We start from the raw sequence: 5,447 nt of genomic DNA, 5'->3' as shown, positions 1-5,447 counted from the left end.
AGGCGCCTTCTCCGCTTTCTCTCCCCAAGGCACCTAAGTCTCAATGAACCTGCTCCGTCCTGTTGGGAGAGAGGGGGCACCGAGCCTAGAATGGACGTGGGAGGGGCCTCCGACTACTCGCTGAGGAATGCCGGCGTGGCGCGTCCACATTCCCAGAAACGCGGCCGGTGACGGCGGTGACTCAGCCGGGAGCCCACGGGCGGCAGCCGGGCAGCGCGCAGCTGGCCGTGGGCGCGAACCGAGTAAACACAGCCCTGCGGCTCTCGGCGCAGGAGGGGGGCCAGGTCCCCGCTGGAGGGGGGCCCGGCCCGGTGCGTGGGGGAGCCCCCTCTGCCCGGATGCGCCGGCCCAGCCTGTGGTTTGCAGGGCCGCTTTGCAGAAGGTGGAGCGAGGCCTGGACAGAGCCGGCTCCTGGAGGGAATCGGAGCCTGGCTCTAACTTGGCTCTTCTTCCGGGGCCTCAGGCGTTCTCCAGACTCAGCCTCCTTTCCGGTGGCGAGACCTGGAAAGCGGTGTCCGGGCAAGGACCTGGCGGGCGCCTTGGGAAGGAAGCACCTGGCGCGGGTGCTTTCAGGACGTTCCGGGGCGGCCACCTGCCTGCTCCCCCCCCCCCCCGCCCCGGCGGCCACGGCCAATGAGCCCTGACATGGCCTGTCCCACCTGCACTGCGAGGCCGGGTCAGAGCCTCCCTCCCCGCAGCCCCTCCTCCCCCAGCCCCAGCCCAGCAGAGGGGCCCTCCAGCCGCCTGATGGGGATCACTGTTCCAAGAACAACAGCCCGAGTCACACGGGCCTGTGTGCACGTCCCAGACGTGGTTTGCAAACTCACGCTCACTCACTTGGTGGAGAGAAAACGAAGGTTCCGCAGGGTTTCATCAGGACCCACACCCACCACGGGCAGGGGTGCCCCCGGCGCAGAGGGGTCCCTGAGGTTCCGCCAACACCAACCAGCTGGAGCCAGAGGCCTGAAGGAGCAGGTGGGCGCCCGCCCTCCCCGCCCTGGGCGCTCAGCTCAGCATCTCCTGGCTCATCATCAGGAGCCGTCCCTGCTCCCGACTCAGTGCTTTTGGGCAAACTGATCCAGAGGCCGCTCTCCCAGCATCCCTTCTCCCCTCGGACATGAGGCAGGGGATGAGGGCCGGAGGCTCGGGGAGGCAGGGGATGGGGGCCGGAGGCTCGGGGAGGCAGGGGGTGGGGGCCGGAGGCTCGGGGCTGGAGCCGGACAGACTGCGGCTCCCACTCCCACTCCACATCCCAGCCGTGAGCTCACCGGGCTTTGCTCTCGGCAGCTGAGGACCAGGAACGATGGCAGTGCCTGCGACAGGCTGTGACCAGGACGCGGCAGCTGTGTGTGTCCAGGGCCTGGAGCCGGACGGTCAGCAGGGTCGGGTCAGGGGGGGCCTCTGTGGGTGAAGCCACGGCCCCGGGTCTGAGTGCTAAAGGCCCACAGAGCCCAGCAAAGAGCGGGACGCGTGCAGGGGAGACTCGAAGGCAGGAGGGAGGGTCGGAGACGGCGCCTCCGGGAACCCAGTGACAGTTCCGATGAGCAGGGAGGGCGGCTCTCCCCCGTCCGCCTCAGAGCGGCTCCTCCTCAGGGTGACTGACTGCAGGGCTCCCCCTCGAACCTGAGGGTCCTTCCAGACACTGGGGGAGGTGGGGTCCCCCTCCCGCTTCCCTCACTACGTCATGCCAGTCACCACCAGAGGCTGCAGGTGAGGAAGGCTGACATGCAAGCTGGCCTCCCCGCGGCCTGATCCTGTGCCCCCCGGGCCCCCACAGAGGTCCCACGCCAGGCCCTGATTTCTGGGCGCCTGGTGGTGCAGACACACAGGCCCTCCCCACCCCTCTCCCCCACCGGCATGTCACTGAGAGAGCCCGCCAGGCCGACGGCTCAGGCTCCTGTGTTCCAGTTTCCCGTGTTTCAGAGCAGGACGAGGCTGCCTGCTACCTGGAGGCCACGTGGGGGCTGGAGGGAGCTCATGGCCCCCCACAGTCCTGTGGGCTTGGCCACCGTCGCCCGAGGCCAGTGTCCCCCTCCATCCTGACTTCCTCCCTGTGAAAGGAGATTAGGTAACATGATGTCCAAGATCGTGTCCATCTCTAAAGTTACCTCTGAGGCCCGGGTGGCGTGGCTCAGTGGTTGAGCATCAGCCTATGAACCAGGAGGTCATGGTTGGATTCCCGGTCAGGGCACATGCCCAGGTTGCAGGCTCCATCACCAGCAGGGGGCGTGCAGGAGGCAGCTGATTAGTGATTCTCTCTCATCATTGATGTTTCTCTCTCCCTTCCTCTCTGAAATCAATAAAAAAAATATATATTTAAAAATAAAATAAATAAAACTACCTCTGAGATCACGGTCAGGCCCACCTTTCTGCCTGTGCACGCTCCGTGCAATAGACAACACAGGACCCTCTGATTCCCGGCAACAGACACATCTATGATTCCTGGTGGTGGGCACACGGGAAGGGTCCGTGTTTAAGTGCCGTTCCAGGACCCGGGTGCCAGCTGAGAGGTTTCACGGCCCCTCAGATCCGGGCAGTGAGAGGAGGGGTTGCTCACCGGTCCCTCCGCTGACGGGCAGGGCAGCATACGAAAGGCAACGAATAATCAGGAATATAGAAAATGACCCAACCCCCCTCCATGACGATGGGCCACAATCGTGGCTCCCTTTGAAGTCTTCATTATTGGGAAATAGACGGGAAACTGGAGGCTTCATTTGGCATCAGATCCTAAGCCAGCTGCCATGGCGCTGACCCGGGCCCACCGTGGGCCGTGGGAGGCTTGTGTGCCCGGCAGCCTTCACTGTTATTATTCCCAAAAGGCCACAGAAATGTGTGTTTAATTATTTATTTATGTACTAGTAGCCCTGCGCACGAATCTGTGTACCAGAAGGTCGCTGCCACCCCCCTGTAGCTCCCCCTCCATAGCTCCCCCCCCCCCCCCCATAGCTTGCTGCCCTGCCTCCTCCTGTAGCTCTCTGCCCGCCCGCTTGTAGTTCACTGCCCCACCCTCCTGCAGATCTGTGATCCGGTCCTTATGCCTCAGGGGGTAATGGATAATTAGCATATTCCTCTGTTATTATATAGGATTTGTGTATTTATTTATTTAAATATATATTTATTGATTTCAGAGAGGAAGGGAGAGGGAGAGAGAGAAACATCAATGATGAGAGAGAATCACTGATCGGCTGCCTCCTGCACGCCCCCTACTGGGGATCGAGCCCGCAACCTGGGCCTGTGCCCTGACCGGGAATCGAACCCATGACCTCCTGGTTCATAGGCTGATGCTCAACCCCTGAGCCACGCCGGCCGGCGACAGAAATACGTTTAGAAAAGGCGTAAGAACGCTCCAGGCTGGGAGCTGAAACGGCTCCCCTGCCAGACACGACCAAGTCCAGAGTCACCCCGAAAAGGAAGCGCCCCTGCTCCATGGCCCGGACGCTGTAAACACCCCCAGCAAGAACTTCTTCAGAACTCTGCCCCTTCCTGCTCAGGGCAGCCCTGCCCGGCGCCGGAAACAGCCCCTCGGCCCGGCCGCCCCACGTGGGGAGCGTGACAGCTGTCGCGTGACCGACCGGGACCTTCTCTACCCGGAGCGGTGACGGGCCGCTCCCGCCCATCTCCGAAAGCCCCTAAAATTACTCTCTTTTCTCGACAGTGAAACACAGAGCCTAAGAAACAGTAGCTTCACCTTAAGGAATGTACCACTGCGCTTTGAAATTCAGGCCAGAAAGTGAGCCGCCGCGTGGGGACCCACGATGCTTGTCTGTGAGATTCCCACACCAGGACACGTATTTCCTGCCCGGAAGACTGCTTTTATTTGTACGTTTGGAAAGGGCTTTCGATGAAACAGAGGACACCCAGGATGTCCTTCCCAGGGGATGAGTTATCCCGCATTATGAAAGTGTCCCAGTTCATGCCAGGCCCAGGGGTTGAGCGTCGACCTAGGAACCAGGAGGTCACGGTTCGATTCCCATTCAGGGCACAGGCCCGGGTTGCGGGCTCGATCCTCAGTGTGGGGCGTGCAGGAGGCAGCCCATCGATGATTCTCTCTCATCATGGATGCTTCTATCTCTCTCTCCCTCTCCCTTCCTCTCTCTGAAATCAATAAAAACATGTTTAAAAAAATTTTTTAGGTGTTACAGTTCTTTGCTTTGTTACACGCCAGAGCTTGATATATTAAGACAACTCGCCGGGCACGAGGGAGCGAAATCATGTTTTGGGAGAGAGTGTGGTGGGGAATTCAGAAATCCTGTTGTTTCGGACGGTCAGGCAGGCTCAGGAAAAGGGTGCACCCGCTGTGGGGAGGATGTGGGGGCAGATCAGCCCCAGGAAATTAACGAAGGGCCGTAGAGACTGTGTCGTAAGGACACACGCCTCCGTGGTTAAAAGCACAGAGACTGTTATCACTCCTGGTCCCGACTATGGCCCAAGGCCTTCGCAATGAAGGTGCTCCCTCCTTTACTGGAAACGGAGGGGTGGCCGCAGGTCCCCGGTGACGTGGGAGGAAAAGACCGGACCTTCCATTCCAACCCTCCGGAGCGGATTTTACAGCCGGTGGGCAACTCGACGCGGAGCCCGGGCCTGGACTCCCCCCCCCTCCTGACACGCCCTGGAGCAAGGACTGGCCAGCCCGCACGTCCGTTTCCCCAGCGCCAAGTCAGAGGGGTTATCTCAACCCTCGTTCCAGAACCATCGGGAAGCACGCCCACGCGGCTCGGGATGCCTGACAGGCCCTCGCCTGCAGCTGACTGTCACGTAGATCGGGCCGGCCGGGCGGACGCCGGCAGCCCACCACCTGCAGCCTCGGGGCCGGTTCGCCTGGCCGGCCTCCCCACGGGCGTTTGTGAACGTCCCCTCGGGGCCCCCGTGAAACACAAGCCCAGGGGAGCCGGCACACACCTCCCCGGGGCCGAACTCCCGTCGTGTGGGCCGAGTCTGGAGGATGCTCTGCCCGGGCCGCCCGCCGTGTGCCCGCGACCAGGCTGCCGGCCGGCGCTGCGGGCGGGCGGTACCCAGCCGCTGCCCTCGCTCCTGGCCGCGGCAGGAAGTGTTTTTGTATTTTATTCCGCACACGTCTCCCTCCCGCCCCGGGCCATGATTCAGAGCATTTTACAGCGAGAGGAGCTTCGGGGATATTCTGGTCGTTTCTCATTTCACAGCCAGCGGGGCCTGGTACCACGTTCTCTGACTCAGAGCATCTTCAAAGGAGTCCCTTGGGGACAGCCCGCCCGCAGCCCCGGGCAGCCTGGTTGCGGTCCCACTGCGCGCGGCCCGGGAAGAGCATCCTCCCGGCGGGTGGGACCGCGGCTGCTGCCCGGGCTCAGGCCGGCCTCGGGACGGGCCTCAGGTCCAAGGAGGGCAAGGAGGGCAGTCAACCACCGTCCAGGGCCGCCATGTGCCCGGTGATGTCCACGCTGTGACAGCACCCCGGCCTCTGAACCAGGCCC

General features: G+C 62.4%; 1 long non-coding RNA gene across 1 annotated transcript; it reads left to right on the top strand.

Moving 5' to 3' along the window:
* Positions 1-743: 743 nt before the first annotated feature.
* On the top strand, positions 744-4,074 carry LOC129150223 (uncharacterized). The gene is made up of 3 exons (XR_008556949.1): positions 744-975; positions 1,288-1,373; positions 3,656-4,074. It is a non-coding gene; the product is annotated as an uncharacterized LOC129150223 (long non-coding RNA).
* The last annotated feature ends 1,373 nt before the right edge of the window (positions 4,075-5,447 follow it).

This window comes from Eptesicus fuscus, chromosome 9 (genome assembly GCF_027574615.1).
Source record: "Eptesicus fuscus isolate TK198812 chromosome 9, DD_ASM_mEF_20220401, whole genome shotgun sequence".
Taxonomy (NCBI): domain Eukaryota; kingdom Metazoa; phylum Chordata; class Mammalia; order Chiroptera; family Vespertilionidae; genus Eptesicus; species Eptesicus fuscus.
This window is presented reverse-complemented; position numbering and strand designations above follow the sequence as displayed.